The 16,723-nt window shown below is 46.7% G+C and overlaps 19 non-coding genes across 19 annotated transcripts; 10 read left to right on the top strand and 9 right to left on the bottom strand.

Moving 5' to 3' along the window:
• The first annotated feature begins 146 nt into the window (after positions 1 to 146).
• Positions 147 to 218, top strand: trnag-ucc (transfer RNA glycine (anticodon UCC)). The gene has a single exon. It is a non-coding gene; the product is annotated as a tRNA-Gly (tRNA).
• A 313-nt stretch (positions 219 to 531) lies between these two features.
• On the bottom strand, positions 532 to 603 carry trnae-cuc (transfer RNA glutamic acid (anticodon CUC)). Its single transcript has one exon. It is a non-coding gene; the product is annotated as a tRNA-Glu (tRNA).
• Positions 604 to 1,301: 698 nt separating this feature from the next.
• trnag-ucc (transfer RNA glycine (anticodon UCC)) lies at positions 1,302 to 1,373 on the top strand. The gene has a single exon. It is a non-coding gene; the product is annotated as a tRNA-Gly (tRNA).
• Positions 1,374 to 1,686: 313 nt separating this feature from the next.
• trnae-cuc (transfer RNA glutamic acid (anticodon CUC)) lies at positions 1,687 to 1,758 on the bottom strand. The gene has a single exon. It is a non-coding gene; the product is annotated as a tRNA-Glu (tRNA).
• A 698-nt stretch (positions 1,759 to 2,456) lies between these two features.
• trnag-ucc (transfer RNA glycine (anticodon UCC)) lies at positions 2,457 to 2,528 on the top strand. Its single transcript has one exon. It is a non-coding gene; the product is annotated as a tRNA-Gly (tRNA).
• A 312-nt stretch (positions 2,529 to 2,840) lies between these two features.
• Positions 2,841 to 2,912, bottom strand: trnae-cuc (transfer RNA glutamic acid (anticodon CUC)). The gene has a single exon. It is a non-coding gene; the product is annotated as a tRNA-Glu (tRNA).
• Positions 2,913 to 3,610: 698 nt separating this feature from the next.
• Positions 3,611 to 3,682, top strand: trnag-ucc (transfer RNA glycine (anticodon UCC)). Its single transcript has one exon. It is a non-coding gene; the product is annotated as a tRNA-Gly (tRNA).
• Positions 3,683 to 3,995: 313 nt separating this feature from the next.
• Positions 3,996 to 4,067, bottom strand: trnae-cuc (transfer RNA glutamic acid (anticodon CUC)). The gene has a single exon. It is a non-coding gene; the product is annotated as a tRNA-Glu (tRNA).
• A 699-nt stretch (positions 4,068 to 4,766) lies between these two features.
• trnag-ucc (transfer RNA glycine (anticodon UCC)) lies at positions 4,767 to 4,838 on the top strand. Its single transcript has one exon. It is a non-coding gene; the product is annotated as a tRNA-Gly (tRNA).
• A 307-nt stretch (positions 4,839 to 5,145) lies between these two features.
• trnae-cuc (transfer RNA glutamic acid (anticodon CUC)) lies at positions 5,146 to 5,217 on the bottom strand. Its single transcript has one exon. It is a non-coding gene; the product is annotated as a tRNA-Glu (tRNA).
• A 698-nt stretch (positions 5,218 to 5,915) lies between these two features.
• On the top strand, positions 5,916 to 5,987 carry trnag-ucc (transfer RNA glycine (anticodon UCC)). The gene has a single exon. It is a non-coding gene; the product is annotated as a tRNA-Gly (tRNA).
• Positions 5,988 to 6,300: 313 nt separating this feature from the next.
• Positions 6,301 to 6,372, bottom strand: trnae-cuc (transfer RNA glutamic acid (anticodon CUC)). The gene has a single exon. It is a non-coding gene; the product is annotated as a tRNA-Glu (tRNA).
• Positions 6,373 to 7,070: 698 nt separating this feature from the next.
• On the top strand, positions 7,071 to 7,142 carry trnag-ucc (transfer RNA glycine (anticodon UCC)). Its single transcript has one exon. It is a non-coding gene; the product is annotated as a tRNA-Gly (tRNA).
• A 313-nt stretch (positions 7,143 to 7,455) lies between these two features.
• On the bottom strand, positions 7,456 to 7,527 carry trnae-cuc (transfer RNA glutamic acid (anticodon CUC)). Its single transcript has one exon. It is a non-coding gene; the product is annotated as a tRNA-Glu (tRNA).
• Positions 7,528 to 8,225: 698 nt separating this feature from the next.
• trnag-ucc (transfer RNA glycine (anticodon UCC)) lies at positions 8,226 to 8,297 on the top strand. The gene has a single exon. It is a non-coding gene; the product is annotated as a tRNA-Gly (tRNA).
• A 313-nt stretch (positions 8,298 to 8,610) lies between these two features.
• Positions 8,611 to 8,682, bottom strand: trnae-cuc (transfer RNA glutamic acid (anticodon CUC)). The gene has a single exon. It is a non-coding gene; the product is annotated as a tRNA-Glu (tRNA).
• Positions 8,683 to 9,380: 698 nt separating this feature from the next.
• On the top strand, positions 9,381 to 9,452 carry trnag-ucc (transfer RNA glycine (anticodon UCC)). The gene has a single exon. It is a non-coding gene; the product is annotated as a tRNA-Gly (tRNA).
• A 313-nt stretch (positions 9,453 to 9,765) lies between these two features.
• trnae-cuc (transfer RNA glutamic acid (anticodon CUC)) lies at positions 9,766 to 9,837 on the bottom strand. The gene has a single exon. It is a non-coding gene; the product is annotated as a tRNA-Glu (tRNA).
• A 698-nt stretch (positions 9,838 to 10,535) lies between these two features.
• On the top strand, positions 10,536 to 10,607 carry trnag-ucc (transfer RNA glycine (anticodon UCC)). The gene has a single exon. It is a non-coding gene; the product is annotated as a tRNA-Gly (tRNA).
• The last annotated feature ends 6,116 nt before the right edge of the window (positions 10,608 to 16,723 follow it).

The raw sequence follows: 16,723 nt of genomic DNA, 5'->3' as shown, positions 1-16,723 counted from the left end.
TTATGTTGTTGAAGCGCTCAGCCACGTGCAAACATGTACGAGTGCCATGGCTGGCTAAAAGCCATCTGGATGTCGGAATCGGATCCAGTCAGGCACGTAAATGTCATGCAACGTCTTGTCTCATGGCACTGAGCTTGCTGTGGCGAGCATTGGTGGTATAGTGGTGAGCATAGCTGCCTTCCAAGCAGTTGACCCGGGTTCGATTCCCGGCCAATGCATGGCGTTTAAGAGGTCCTGCGGCGTCACAAAGGCTTTGTGCAAACACGGAGGGTTTTTCCAGCCACTGTGGGGAAAGTGTCTGAAGTTTGTGACAACACCTGGAACGCTGGGTTGCACCGAGGGCCTGCGACAGTTGTGAGCCCTGCTGCTGGTCTGGCTTAGGCTTAAACTTAAACTCTGGAGCAATCCACAAGGCGTGTTCGCTACGTGTCTCAAAGCCTTCATCGGTCGTCTTTATTTGCACACTCACTCTTTCTCGAGGTGACTGGGGCTCTTTGGAGTCCCGAGGGCATCCCAGTGCTAAAAACACCATTCCCTGACCGGGAATCGAACCCGGGCCGCGGCGGTGAGAGCGCCGAATCCTAGCCACTAGACCATCAGGGACCCGCTCTTTGCAACTGGGAGGTCACAGAAGTCGTTCAAATCTAGGGCCATTAGTGTCGGTGAAGAGGTTCTCAGTCATCCGGGGAGCTCCATTCGCAAAAAGGGTCACGGTAGGAAACTGGGCTTGTTTTTGTCTCTTGAAGACGTTCTGCCTCTCACCCAAGAGGCTTCTTCGGTTCTAACTGACTAGTGGGGACTTCCAGGTATTCGGGGTCGTTAACAGCTTGAGAGGCATGTGAGTCATGGACCCACCCCCCTCCATCAACTGAACCGTTAGGGTCACCTGACTAAATGTGTGAGCGGGTGTCGTTAAGGTCACCTGAGGTGTAGGTGGACTGCCGAGTCCTGACCAGAGGAATTGGCTCCCCTGTGTTGTGCCGTGCGCTTATGCAGCGGTTGTTTAGTTTCCCCAGTCTACAGGTCTGTGCATTCCTCGCTACACCGGGCTGCGTGCACCACATTGCCCGCTTTTCCCGTGCAGGTTGGTATCCTTGGCACCACGGCAAGTCTCAACTTTTAGCTCTTCTTCCCTTCACTCTTGAGCCAGCTGGGTTATGTTGTTGAAGCGCTCAGCCACGTGCAAACATGTACGAGTGCCATGGCTGGCTAAAAGCCATCTGGATGTCGGAATCGGATCCAGTCAGGCACGTAAATGTCATGCAACGTCTTGTCTCATGGCACTGAGCTTGCTGTGGCGAGCATTGGTGGTATAGTGGTGAGCATAGCTGCCTTCCAAGCAGTTGACCCGGGTTCGATTCCCGGCCTATGCATGGCGTTTAAGAGGTCCTGCGGCGTCACAAAGGCTTTGTGCGAACACGGAGGGTTTTTCCAGCCACTGTGGGGAAAGTGTCTGAAGTTTGTGACAACACCTGGAACGCTGGGTTGCACCGAGGGCCTGCGACAGTTGTGAGCCCTGCTGCTGGTCTGGCTTAGGCTTAAACTTAAACTCTGGAGCAATCCACAAGGCGTGTTCGCTACGTGTCTCAAAGCCTTCATCGGTCGTCTTTATTTGCACACTCACTCTTTCTCGAGGTGACTGGGGCTCTTTGGAGTCCCGAGGGCATCCCAGTGCTAAAAACACCATTCCCTGACCGGGAATCGAACCCGGGCCGCGGCGGTGAGAGCGCCGAATCCTAGCCACTAGACCATCAGGGACCCGCTCTTTGCAACTGGGAGGTCACAGAAGTCGTTCAAATCTAGGGCCATTAGTGTCGGTGAAGAGGTTCTCAGTCATCCGGGGAGCTCCATTCGCAAAAAGGGTCACGGTAGGAAACTGGGCTTGTTTTTGTCTCTTGAAGACGTTCTGCCTCTCACCCAAGAGGCTTCTTCGGTTCTAACTGACTAGTGGGGACTTCCAGGTATTCGGGGTCGTTAACAGCTTGAGAGGCATGTGAGTCATGGACCCACCCCCCTCCATCAACTGAACCGTTAGGGTCACCTGACTAAATGTGTGAGCAGGTGTCGTTAAGGTCACCTGAGGTGTAGGTGGACTGCCGAGTCCTGACCAGAGGAATTGGCTCCCCTGTGTTGTGCCGTGCGCTTATGCAGCGGTTGTTTAGTTTCCCCAGTCTACAGGTCTGTGCATTCCTCGCTACACCGGGCTGCGTGCACCACATTGCCCGCTTTTCCCGTGCAGGTTGGTATCCTTGGCACCACGGCAAGTCTCAACTTTTAGCTCTTCTTCCCTTCACTCTTGAGCCAGCTGGGTTATGTTGTTGAAGCGCTCAGCCACGTGCAAACATGTACGAGTGCCATGGCTGGCTAAAAGCCATCTGGATGTCGGAATCGGATCCAGTCAGGCACGTAAATGTCATGCAACGTCTTGTCTCATGGCACTGAGCTTGCTGTGGCGAGCATTGGTGGTATAGTGGTGAGCATAGCTGCCTTCCAAGCAGTTGACCCGGGTTCGATTCCCAGCCAATGCATGGCGTTTAAGAGGTCCTGCGGCGTCACAAAGGCTTTGTGCGAACACGGAGGGTTTTTCCAGCCACTGTGGGGAAAGTGTCTGAAGTTTGTGACAACACCTGGAACGCTGGTTGCACCGAGGGCCTGCGACAGTTGTGAGCCCTGCTGCTGGTCTGGCTTAGGCTTAAACTTAAAATCTGGAGCAATCCACAAGGCGTGTTCGCTACGTGTCTCAAAGCCTTCATCGGTCGTCTTTATTTGCACACTCACTCTTTCTCGAGGTGACTGGGGCTCTTTGGAGTCCCGAGGGCATCCCAGTGCTAAAAACACCATTCCCTGACCGGGAATCGAACCCGGGCCGCGGCGGTGAGAGCGCCGAATCCTAGCCACTAGACCATCAGGGACCCGCTCTTTGCAACTGGGAGGTCACAGAAGTCGTTCAAATCTAGGGCCATTAGTGTCGGTGAAGAGGTTCTCAGTCATCCGGGGAGCTCCATTCGCAAAAAGGGTCACGGTAGGAAACTGGGCTTGTTTTTGTCTCTTGAAGACGTTCTGCCTCTCACCCAAGAGGCTTCTTCGGTTCTAACTGACTAGTGGGGACTTCCAGGTATTCGGGGTCGTTAACAGCTTGAGAGGCATGTGAGTCATGGACCCACCCCCCTCCATCAACTGAACCGTTAGGGTCACCTGACTAAATGTGTGAGCGGGTGTCGTTAAGGTCACCTGAGGTGTAGGTGGACTGCCGAGTCCTGACCAGAGGAATTGGCTCCCCTGTGTTGTGCCGTGCGCTTATGCAGCGGTTGTTTAGTTTCCCCAGTCTACAGGTCTGTGCATTCCTCGCTACACCGGGCTGCGTGCACCACATTGCCCGCTTTTCCCGTGCAGGTTGGTATCCTTGGCACCACGGCAAGTCTCAACTTTTAGCTCTTCTTCCCTTCACTCTTGAGCCAGCTGGGTTATGTTGTTGAAGCGCTCAGCCACGTGCAAACATGTACGAGTGCCATGGCTGGCTAAAAGCCATCTGGATGTCGGAATCGGATCCAGTCAGGCACCTAAATGTCATGCAACGTCTTGTCTCATGGCACTGAGCTTGCTGTGGCGAGCATTGGTGGTATAGTGGTGAGCATAGCTGCCTTCCAAGCAGTTGACCCGGGTTCGATTCCCGGTCAATGCATGGCGTTTAAGAGGTCCTGCGGCGTCACAAAGGCTTTGTGCGAACACGGAGGGTTTTTCCAGCCACTGTGGGGAAAGTGTCTGAAGTTTGTGACAACACCTGGAACGCTGGGTTGCACCGAGGGCCTGCGACAGTTGTGAGCCCTGCTGCTGGTCTGGCTTAGGCTTAAACTTAAACTCTGGAGCAATCCACAAGGCGTGTTCGCTACGTGTCTCAAAGCCTTCATCGGTCATCTTTATTTGCACACTCACTCTTTCTCGAGGTGACTGGGGCTCTTTGGAGTCCCGAGGGCATCCCAGTGCTAAAAACACCATTCCCTGACCGGGAATCGAACCCGGGCCGCGGCGGTGAGAGCGCCGAATCCTAGCCACTAGACCATCAGGGACCCGCTCTTTGCAACTGGGAGGTCACAGAAGTCGTTCAAATCTAGGGCCATTAGTGTCGGTGAAGAGGTTCTCAGTCATCCGGGGAGCTCCATTCGCAAAAAGGGTCACGGTAGGAAACTGGGCTTGTTTTTGTCTCTTGAAGACGTTCTGCCTCTCACCCAAGAGGCTTCTTCGGTTCTAACTGACTAGTGGGGACTTCCAGGTATTCGGGGTCGTTAACAGCTTGGAGAGGCATGTGAGTCATGGACCCACCCCCCTCCATCAACTGAACCGTTAGGGTCACCTGACTAAATGTGTGAGCGGGTGTCGTTAAGGTCACCTGAGGTGTAGGTGGACTGCCGAGTCCTGACCAGAGGAATTGGCTCCCCTGTGTTGTGCCGTGCGCTTATGCAGCGGTTGTTTAGTTTCCCCAGTCTACAGGTCTGTGCATTCCTCGCTACACCGGGCTGCGTGCACCACATTGCCCGCTTTTCCCGTGCAGGTTGGTATCCTTGGCACCACGGCAAGTCTCAACTTTTAGCTCTTCTTCCCTTCACTCTTGAGCCAGCTGGGTTATGTTGTTGAAGCGCTCAGCCACGTGCAAACATGTACGAGTGCCATGGCTGGCTAAAATCCATCTGGATGTCGGAATCGGATCCAGTCAGGCACGTAAATGTCATGCAACGTCTTGTCTCATGGCACTGAGCTTGCTGTGGCGAGCATTGGTGGTATAGTGGTGAGCATAGCTGCCTTCCAAGCAGTTGACCCGGGTTCGATTCCCGGCCAGTGCATGGCGTTTAAGAGGTCCTGCGGCGTCACAAAGGCTTTGTGCGAACACGGAGGGTTTTTCCAGCCACTGTGGGGAAAGTGTCTGAAGTTTGTGACAACACCTGGAACGCTGGGTTGCACCGAGGGCCTGCGACAGTTGTGAGCCCTGCTGCTGGTCTGGCTTAGGCTTAAACTCTGGAGCAATCCACAAGGCGTGTTCGCTACGTGTCTCAAAGCCTTCATCGGTCGTCTTTATTTGCACACTCACTCTTTCTCGAGGTGACTGGGGCTCTTTGGAGTCCCGAGGGCATCCCAGTGCTAAAAACACCATTCCCTGACCGGGAATCGAACCCGGGCCGCGGCGGTGAGAGCGCCGAATCCTAGCCACTAGACCATCAGGGACCCGCTCTTTGCAACTGGGAGGTCACAGAAGTCGTTCAAATCTAGGGCCATTAGTGTCGGTGAAGAGGTTCTCAGTCATCCGGGGAGCTCCATTCGCAAAAAGGGTCACGGTAGGAAACTGGGCTTGTTTTTGTCTCTTGAAGACGTTCTGCCTCTCACCCAAGAGGCTTCTTCGGTTCTAACTGACTAGTGGGGACTTCCAGGTATTCGGGGTCGTTAACAGCTTGAGAGGCATGTGAGTCATGGACCCACCCCCCTCCATCAACTGAACCGTTAGGGTCACCTGACTAAATGTGTGAGCGGGTGTCGTTAAGGTCACCTGAGGTGTAGGTGGACTGCCGAGTCCTGACCAGAGGAATTGGCTCCCCTGTGTTGTGCCGTGCGCTTATGCAGCGGTTGTTTAGTTTCCCCAGTCTACAGGTCTGTGCATTCCTCGCTACACCGGGCTGCGTGCACCACATTGCCCGCTTTTCCCGTGCAGGTTGGTATCCTTGGCACCACGGCAAGTCTCAACTTTTAGCTCTTCTTCCCTTCACTCTTGAGCCAGCTGGGTTATGTTGTTGAAGCGCTCAGCCACGTGCAAACATGTACGAGTGCCATGGCTGGCTAAAAGCCATCTGGATGTCGGAATCGGATCCAGTCAGGCACGTAAATGTCATGCAACGTCTTGTCTCATGGCACTGAGCTTGCTGTGGCGAGCATTGGTGGTATAGTGGTGAGCATAGCTGCCTTCCAAGCAGTTGACCCGGGTTCGATTCCCGGCCAATGCATGGCGTTTAAGAGGTCCTGCGGCGTCACAAAGGCTTTGTGCGAACACGGAGGGTTTTTCCAGCCACTGTGGGGAAAGTGTCTGAAGTTTGTGACAACACCTGGAACGCTGGGTTGCACCGAGGGCCTGCGACAGTTGTGAGCCCTGCTGCTGGTCTGGCTTAGGCTTAAACTTAAACTCTGGAGCAATCCACAAGGCGTGTTCGCTACGTGTCTCAAAGCCTTCATCGGTCGTCTTTATTTGCACACTCACTCTTTCTCGAGGTGACTGGGGCTCTTTGGAGTCCCGGGGGCATCCCAGTGCTAAAAACACCATTCCCTGACCGGGAATCGAACCCGGGCCGCGGCGGTGAGAGCGCCGAATCCTAGCCACTAGACCATCAGGGACCCGCTCTTTGCAACTGGGAGGTCACAGAAGTCGTTCAAATCTAGGGCCATTAGTGTCGGTGAAGAGGTTCTCAGTCATCCGGGGAGCTCCATTCGCAAAAAGGGTCACGGTAGGAAACTGGGCTTGTTTTTGTCTCTTGAAGACGTTCTGCCTCTCACCCAAGAGGCTTCTTCGGTTCTAACTGACTAGTGGGGACTTCCAGGTATTCGGGGTCGTTAACAGCTTGAGAGGCATGTGAGTCATGGACCCAGCCCCCTCCATCAACTGAACCGTTAGGGTCACCTGACTAAATGTGTGAGCGGGTGTCGTTAAGGTCACCTGAGGTGTAGGTGGACTGCCGAGTCCTGACCAGAGGAATTGGCTCCCCTGTGTTGTGCCGTGCGCTTATGCAGCGGTTGTTTAGTTTCCCCAGTCTACAGGTCTGTGCATTCCTCGCTACACCGGGCTGCGTGCACCACATTGCCCGCTTTTCCCGTGCAGGTTGGTATCCTTGGCACCACGGCAAGTCTCAACTTTTAGCTCTTCTTCCCTTCACTCTTGAGCCAGCTGGGTTATGTTGTTGAAGCGCTCAGCCACGTGCAAACATGTACGAGTGCCATGGCTGGCTAAAAGCCATCTGGATGTCGGAATCGGATCCAGTCAGGCACGTAAATGTCATGCAACGTCTTGTCTCATGGCACTGAGCTTGCTGTGGCGAGCATTGGTGGTATAGTGGTGAGCATAGCTGCCTTCCAAGCAGTTGACCCGGGTTCGATTCCCGGCCAATGCATGGCGTTTAAGAGGTCCTGCGGCGTCACAAAGGCTTTGTGCGAACACGGAGGGTTTTTCCAGCCACTGTGGGGAAAGTGTCTGAAGTTTGTGACAACACCTGGAACGCTGGGTTGCACCGAGGGCCTGCGACAGTTGTGAGCCCTGCTGCTGGTCTGGCTTAGGCTTAAACTTAAACTCTGGAGCAATCCACAAGGCGTGTTCGCTACGTGTCTCAAAGCCTTCATCGGTCGTCTTTATTTGCACACTCACTCTTTCTCGAGGTGACTGGGGCTCTTTGGAGTCCCGAGGGCATCCCAGTGCTAAAAACACCATTCCCTGACCGGGAATCGAACCCGGGCCGCGGCGGTGAGAGCGCCGAATCCTAGCCACTAGACCATCAGGGACCCGCTCTTTGCAACTGGGAGGTCACAGAAGTCGTTCAAATCTAGGGCCATTAGTGTCGGTGAAGAGGTTCTCAGTCATCCGGGGAGCTCCATTCGCAAAAAGGGTCACGGTAGGAAACTGGGCTTGTTTTTGTCTCTTGAAGACGTTCTGCCTCTCACCCAAGAGGCTTCTTCGGTTCTAACTGACTAGTGGGGACTTCCAGGTATTCGGGGTCGTTAACAGCTTGAGAGGCATGTGAGTCATGGACCCAGCCCCCTCCATCAACTGAACCGTTAGGGTCACCTGACTAAATGTGTGAGCGGGTGTCGTTAAGGTCACCTGAGGTGTAGGTGGACTGCCGAGTCCTGACCAGAGGAATTGGCTCCCCTGTGTTGTGCCGTGCGCTTATGCAGCGGTTGTTTAGTTTCCCCAGTCTACAGGTCTGTGCATTCCTCGCTACACCGGGCTGCGTGCACCACATTGCCCGCTTTTCCCGTGCAGGTTGGTATCCTTGGCACCACGGCAAGTCTCAACTTTTAGCTCTTCTTCCCTTCACTCTTGAGCCAGCTGGGTTATGTTGTTGAAGCGCTCAGCCACGTGCAAACATGTACGAGTGCCATGGCTGGCTAAAAGCCATCTGGATGTCGGAATCGGATCCAGTCAGGCACGTAAATGTCATGCAACGTCTTGTCTCATGGCACTGAGCTTGCTGTGGCGAGCATTGGTGGTATAGTGGTGAGCATAGCTGCCTTCCAAGCAGTTGACCCGGGTTCGATTCCCGGCCAATGCATGGCGTTTAAGAGGTCCTGCGGCGTCACAAAGGCTTTGTGCGAACACGGAGGGTTTTTCCAGCCACTGTGGGGAAAGTGTCTGAAGTTTGTGACAACACCTGGAACGCTGGGTTGCACCGAGGGCCTGCGACAGTTGTGAGCCCTGCTGCTGGTCTGGCTTAGGCTTAAACTTAAACTCTGGAGCAATCCACAAGGCGTGTTCGCTACGTGTCTCAAAGCCTTCATCGGTCGTCTTTATTTGCACACTCACTCTTTCTCGAGGTGACTGGGGCTCTTTGGAGTCCCGAGGGCATCCCAGTGCTAAAAACACCATTCCCTGACCGGGAATCGAACCCGGGCCGCGGCGGTGAGAGCGCCGAATCCTAGCCACTAGACCATCAGGGACCCGCTCTTTGCAACTGGGAGGTCACAGAAGTCGTTCAAATCTAGGGCCATTAGTGTCGGTGAAGAGGTTCTCAGTCATCCGGGGAGCTCCATTCGCAAAAAGGGTCACGGTAGGAAACTGGGCTTGTTTTTGTCTCTTGAAGACGTTCTGCCTCTCACCCAAGAGGCTTCTTCGGTTCTAACTGACTAGTGGGGACTTCCAGGTATTCGGGGTCGTTAACAGCTTGAGAGGCATGTGAGTCATGGACCCACCCCCCTCCATCAACTGAACCGTTAGGGTCACCTGACTAAATGTGTGAGCGGGTGTCGTTAAGGTCACCTGAGGTGTAGGTGGACTGCCGAGTCCTGACCAGAGGAATTGGCTCCCCTGTGTTGTGCCGTGCGCTTATGCAGCGGTTGTTTAGTTTCCCCAGTCTACAGGTCTGTGCATTCCTCGCTACACCGGGCTGCGTGCACCACATTGCCCGCTTTTCCCGTGCAGGTTGGTATCCTTGGCACCACGGCAAGTCTCAACTTTTAGCTCTTCTTCCCTTCACTCTTGAGCCAGCTGGGTTATGTTGTTGAAGCGCTCAGCCACGTGCAAACATGTACGAGTGCCATGGCTGGCTAAAAGCCATCTGGATGTCGGAATCGGATCCAGTCAGGCACGTAAATGTCATGCAACGTCTTGTCTCATGGCACTGAGCTTGCTGTGGCGAGCATTGGTGGTATAGTGGTGAGCATAGCTGCCTTCCAAGCAGTTGACCCGGGTTCGATTCCCGGCCAATGCATGGCGTTTAAGAGGTCCTGCGGCGTCACAAAGGCTTTGTGCGAACACGGAGGGTTTTTCCAGCCACTGTGGGGAAAGTGTCTGAAGTTTGTGACAACACCTGGAACGCTGGGTTGCACTGAGGGCCTGCGACAGTTGTGAGCCCTGCTGCTGGTCTGGCTTAGGCTTAAACTTAAACTCTGGAGCAATCCACAAGGCGTGTTCGCTACGTGTCTCAAAGCCTTCATCGGTCGTCTTTATTTGCACACTCACTCTTTCTCGAGGTGACTGGGGCTCTTTGGAGTCCCGAGGGCATCCCAGTGCTAAAAACACCATTCCCTGACCGGGAATCGAACCCGGGCCGCGGCGGTGAGAGCGCCGAATCCTAGCCACTAGACCATCAGGGACCCGCTCTTTGCAACTGGGAGGTCACAGAAGTCGTTCAAATCTAGGGCCATTAGTGTCGGTGAAGAGGTTCTCAGTCATCCGGGGAGCTCCATTCGCAAAAAGGGTCACGGTAGGAAACTGGGCTTGTTTTTGTCTCTTGAAGACGTTCTGCCTCTCACCCAAGAGGCTTCTTCGGTTCTAACTGACTAGTGGGGACTTCCAGGTATTCGGGGTCGTTAACAGCTTGAGAGGCATGTGAGTCATGGACCCACCCCCCTCCATCAACTGAACCGTTAGGGTCACCTGACTAAATGTGTGAGCGGGTGTCGTTAAGGTCACCTGAGGTGTAGGTGGACTGCCGAGTCCTGACCAGAGGAATTGGCTCCCCTGTGTTGTGCCGTGCGCTTATGCAGCGGTTGTTTAGTTTCCCCAGTCTACAGGTCTGTGCATTCCTCGCTACACCGGGCTGCGTGCACCACATTGCCCGCTTTTCCCGTGCAGGTTGGTATCCTTGGCACCACGGCAAGTCTCAACTTTTAGCTCTTCTTCCCTTCACTCTTGAGCCAGCTGGGTTATGTTGTTGAAGCGCTCAGCCACGTGCAAACATGTACGAGTGCCATGGCTGGCTAAAAGCCATCTGGATGTCGGAATCGGATCCAGTCAGGCACGTAAATGTCATGCAACGTCTTGTCTCATGGCACTGAGCTTGCTGTGGCGAGCATTGGTGGTATAGTGGTGAGCATAGCTGCCTTCCAAGCAGTTGACCCGGGTTTGATTCCCGGCCAATGCATGGTGTTTAAGAGGTCCTGCGGCGTCACAAAGGGTTTTTTTCCCAAAGGTCTAATAACCTGAATTTTAGGACTTAAATTAATTTTGACAGGTCTTAAAATTGTTTGGATCATGACATTGTGTTACTTGTTACATGTTACTTTTATTACATTGAATTCACCACAATCTGACTTTTAAATCATGCTTAGGGTTGACAGGTCTGCATTTCTCCTGCAGAATTGGGCTACCTTTGAAGCCTGGATGATTTTTTTTGGCTACTGGTTGGATGGTTCAGTTCTGCATAAAATTACATTAATAATTTGGGAATTACATTAATAATTCAATTTAATAAATCTTTCAGAATTTTCAGTACAATGACTTAATTTGTGTTTTTAATGCCTAATCGTCCAAATCCTCAAAATATTCTGTTTATCAGATAAAAATAAGAACAACATTCACATTCTAGAAGCTAAGAGCTGTGATTCTTTATTTATTTATTTATTCATGTTTGTTTCAAACATCACCTCCTGCAGTGTTTAGAACTCAAAGTCGGGGATGTAGCCTTTGTCTCTTATGCCCCAAAGCTCCAGGACAGACTACCTACGGATGTCAGGGAGGCCAGTTTGCAAAATATTTTTAAAAGAAAGTTCAAAACTTTTTTCTTCATTTTAGCCTTTAACTAGCTCTGACATTCCTGATACAGTCCTGAAACTCTGCTTGATTTGATTGATTTTATGTCTTCTATACACTGTATTTTTAACTTGAAATCTTATTATCATCTCAGTGGGTTTTATTTTCCATCTTGTGTTATGCATTCTATTTTCATCTTTATTTTATCATACCTTTACTAAAATTATCCAGTGGCTTTTATCCATGTGACGATGCATTCTACTCTTTTCTCATCTTATCTTACTTTTACATTTGGGTTTTATCCTTTATTCCATTTTACACTAATTATGGCATTATATTCCTGTTGTTATCTTCATTCTATATCTTTTTTTAATGTGTTGCATATATTTTCTTTGGTTTAAAGCACTTTTTGCTGCATTTCTTGCATGAAAGGTGCTGGGCAAATACAGTTTATTATTACAGTAAAGTAACACAAGAAAAAAAAGATGACACATGAAATTGCAGGGAACCTGTTAACATGTTATGAATTCTAAACAATTAAAAACTGTCCAGGTTTGGGAGGGTATTATTAATGTGTACATACCTTACCTGTCTACAGAAGTTAGCTCAATGTAAAGTTGTCCACCGCGCTCATTGGACCAAAGTTAGGGTCTTCTAAATTTATGACAATATTGATCCCTCCTGTGAAAACAGCTGCAAACCATGTGCATATGTTCTGGTCCTTTTCTTTTTCCTTTTTCTGTAGTTATATGTTATATGATTCTATTGTACTGCTACCACATGACACTGTCACTTTCAGGTATTTTAACACTTTTGTCAGTTTTGGGGTAAAACACCAAAAAACAAAATTCTTAAAAACCCTGAACAGAAAGAAAATGACATATATATATATATATATACATACATACATATATGTATATATGTATATATACATATACATATGTATATATATGTACATATGTTATATATTACTATGTGACTTTAATCTGATTGTCCTTCATATCGTTCATACTGTTTTGCGAGTATGGATGTAAAATATGTTGTAAATTGTATTTATAATGGTTTTCAAACTTCTTACATTTAACATGTTGAAACCTGCAGGAACCCTGTATTTCACTTGGAAATAAACTGTGATAGTAAAATGAGGTAAAACAACATAAATTTACCATGAGATGTAAGAAGCTCTCTGATTGGTCAGGTCACCCTTCCTCATATCATCTTTTCCAACATGGTTGAAATGCAAATGGAAAAAGGAAATTTCCCTTTTACTGATTTAAATCTGTATTCTTAATTCAACTTATGAATCCAGTTATTTATTTATTTATTATGTTTTAAATTGCCTTTTCAAATGGATTTTTAAATCAAACGATTCATTTATGAATTCATTCATGTAATTTTAAATGATGCACTTACTGTTTTTCAATGTTTTTTTTTTTACTCTGTTCTTAATTTGAACTATTTTTTTAGGAATATTTCCACTGAAAATTCTTTTTTATGATTCCTCTTTTTATTGCCCAGGAAAACATCAAATAATGAATTTCTTTGTAATATATTCTATTTGTTTATAGATGAAGAAATGAAGTTGTACAATTTATTAATGCCTGTTTTATTGTATAATTAGTTATTAATTATTCATATGTTTTATTAGTGTTTCTGTGGCACTCGTGATCTGCAGCAAGACAGCATCGAGGCTCATGCTTTGGCCCGGCCTCCACTCAGTGCGTCTCTGTGCAGCGGCTCAGGATGGAGGCAGGTGATGACACATACACACCTCTGACAGCAGGTGGTGCTGCAGACTAACTGCTACATGCACAAACATGGAGCCTCCACTTTATCAATTCCACTGGATTATTAATCTGTACAGGAGAAGTCAGAGGATATTGTTAATGAATGCCATGAAACTTCAAATCAACACTGAATTATCTGCTAATGTGTGGATCCTCAGTCTGACAGTTTCTTCCTGTTTTTATGTCTTTATGTTGAGTTAATCCCACACACACACCATCCTGTTGCCCCAGATGTGGATTAAACCGCCACTGAAAATAGTCCCCAACAAAAGCACCATTTCCTCCTGTCTGAGTAATGTCCTCATCACCTCCAACAGTAGAATTTTGGTTTAAATTGTAATTAACCAATGAAATAACCTGTAGATACATCATCCCATAATCATAATGTCATTATAATGTGTAGCAGAGTGCAGCAAACACATTCCTGGTTCTATACGTCTTATTCTCAGCTCACACTGTACTTTATTACTCCTATCTCCTATCTCGTACCTTTTATTTTGATTGTATAGTTTTATTTGTATATAATATTCTTATTTGTGCATAATTCTTGTATTTAACTTAAACAATTTAACCTTTGAAGTTAGTCTCTTTAAGCTTTTTGTCTTTCTTGTCCACTGCGCTGCATCACCAAGTCTAATTCCTGTGTACTTTGTACATTTGGTGAATAAATGGATTCTGACATAATGACATAATAGGAATTCAGTAAGAATTCAGTATGAATCAATTATTTTAAATATACATTTTTTGTTTTTTTTTTTAAGTCAAATGCAGTTACCAGTTTTCTCCATGTCTTCAGTTTAAATATGTCTCAGTTATAAGGACAAGTGCTTTTTACTTCTTTTTTTTTAAAGTCTCATATATGTGACTTCTTACAGGTCTTGTGGGGTTTTTAAACAATACTTGCAAGCTTTCGGTTTGATTAATAGTTGCCCAACTCATTTAAGTTTGATATTACACATATAATCACTGTCAGGCAGAAATGTTCTATGTCCAAAACGGTAACTTTTCAGGGAATGAAAAGAAGAAAAGTTTTTAAATTCTTTAAATGTTGCTAAGTCAAAGACAGCAGCTCTAATATTTTTCAACAGGTAATATATTAATAAAATGCACAGACAGACATAAAAGGTGACCAAGAGCACTGATTTATGGACAACAACAAAAAAAGGTCAGGGTATGGATTCAACAGCCCCTGCAGGATTTCACTGCAGGTTTTCAAAGAAACACTGACGTATGTTGCAATGTCTTCAGGTATTTTTTGCAAAGAAATTGCAAGAGCCATCAGAATTTGTATAACTTCTTAAAAATCAAAGGCGAGTTGTTCCAGGGAGAATAAACGACACTGTTCTGAGTTTTCAAAGAAATCTTACTAAAGAGTCAGAATAACAACAATAAATAAATAAAATTTAAAATTGCTTTCTAGCAGAAATGCTTGTCAAGCAGAAGAAAATATCTAAAACACATTTTATTTAAAATTCTTTTTTTTAACTTGTGAGTTGAATTTTCATAAATCTACATTTTATTTACCATCAGCTGTTTTCTCAAACACAAGGAGGCATTTCTGGTTTCTGTTATATGGATGTTGTTAAAGTGATCTCAGTCTGTTTTATGCTTTTGTTCCCTCTCCATTACTTGGATATCAGTGTGTTTTCTCAAGGTGCATCAGCCATAAATTGGCAATTTTGGGCCAGTTTTAGGTAGTTTATCCATAATCTACTAAATCATCTATGCTTTAATGGTTGTTTAGACTGAAAGATCTTTTAAAAAAATAATAAACCAATGTTAAGTTCACGTTTATTCAAGTTGTCCCTGAAGTGTTCAGTCACCATGTTCAGGTGTGCAAAGATTTTGTTTTTAGATTTTTGAGGATAAATGCAGACATATACTGTTATTGTGACAAAAGATCTTAAATTTTTATTGTTAGGTTACAGCTAATAGAAAAAAAGGTCAAAGACAGGAATACAAATCAAAGAATACAGTATTTCTTCTGAACATCAGTGCTTGTTGTCATAAAATTAAAATAAAACAATGTGACAGTGAATATACTGGAGTCCCACCAGGGAAACCTGCTGAATCAAGAAACAGAAAACTCATTATAGGAAAATTATCTGATAAGACTCAGAACAAAGTTCCTGCAAACTCTCCAATTTAATCAGAGGATTTATTTTTCTTAAGCCTGACATCCACTAACACCCAGACCACACTGCCTACCTGAGCAGTGCATACTGGTTGTGGAAGCTCTTGCTTTTTATTCCGACACACAATAACAGGTTAGAGCAGCTGCACAGGACACGTGAACAGAGCAGCTGCAGTGAAGCATCATTAGATTCAGTATCTCGCCTATTCTTCCCACGTGACAAATGTGATTCTTAGCTAAAATGCAGTGAAAATGATCTGTCAACAGTCATATGTATGTCATATCTATAAAATCATGTGAAGGGCAGAATTTTTCTCTCTGAATTAACTTGTGCAAATGTCTTGCAAATTGACAGAGCGAGCGTAATACTAAAAATTCAACTCAGTAATTCAAATTTATTCTCAATATGTCCACTTTATTCTCAAAATGCAAAATAAAAAAAAAAATCTTTCTTCTCTATTTTGTTCCTTATGCCTGGCACTAATACTCTTCTGTATATTTACAGGTGTGTGTGGTGACAGAAAGAACCTGATATTTACTTTAAGTTCATATAAAATAAAAAATGTTTTGTTTGTCACACCACAGAAACATGTTATTAACCATCCTGACAAATTTTAATGATTTTAAAAAAAAAAAATGCTTATTATATAAATTAGGGCTCAGTCATGAAAAAATGAGCAGTTTTCTCTGCTCTAAAACACTTTGGGTGTGTCCACTGTGCTGTCTCAGTGTCAAACACTACTACAACCTGAAAACCACCTGAAACATGGACGCTCTGTCCAGCACCTTTATTGGACATGTTTGAGCCACCAGAGCCAGAGGATGGTGATAGGATGGTACTTTCTTTTTCTTCTGTGTCGGGTTGTTGGAACTGAAGTGAACTGCTGGGCTGATTTGGACTGAGAGAGTCAATGAAGGTATGTCCATAACTGACCGTTAGGGAGGGTGAGGGGAGTGTGAGGTGGTGTTGTTTAGAAATGTCTCAATTTGAAAATGGCGTCAAGGAAAAAAACATCTTGCCACAGCAATGTGATGGATGACTGTGGTTTCCATCACAAAAACATAAAATTAATACATCACAGAATTAAAGATACGAGGGGCATTCAAAAAGTTCTAAGACAAATGACATAAATTCAAACTGAGTCAAAATAGTGTAATAAAATGACCTTGAATCGTACCACTGATGACTTATAAACAAATTTGACAAGTTACAGCATTCTAACTTTGTTATTGAATGTTCCAGGTTACATATTACAAAACCAACTTTTTTGACCGTCCAAAATGAGCCAATTTGAAGTTCGAGCAAACATCAAATTTCTAACAAAACTTCAATGGAAACCTACAGAAATCATTGAAGCTTTGCAAAATGTTTATGGAGACTCTTCACCTTCTAGAGCTGTATTTCCAAAGTTGAACGAACTTTTGAAAGGAACAAGATTTCAGCCCATACTTGAAGCGAAGAGGGAGGTTGTGACCTGGTTGACTAGACAAGCTCCAGAATTCTATCAAGAAGGAATTTCTCGGTGGAAACATCGCTTGCAGAAGTGTATTGAGTTAGGTGGATCTTATGTTGAAAAATAATTTTGT

The sequence above is a fragment of the Lutjanus erythropterus genome, chromosome 22, assembly GCF_056507025.1.
Source record: "Lutjanus erythropterus isolate fLutEry1 chromosome 22, fLutEry1.hap2, whole genome shotgun sequence".
NCBI lineage: Eukaryota > Metazoa > Chordata > Actinopteri > Lutjaniformes > Lutjanidae > Lutjanus > Lutjanus erythropterus.
The sequence above is the reverse complement of the archived record's forward strand: the minus strand, read 5'-3'. Positions and strand labels throughout refer to the sequence as shown.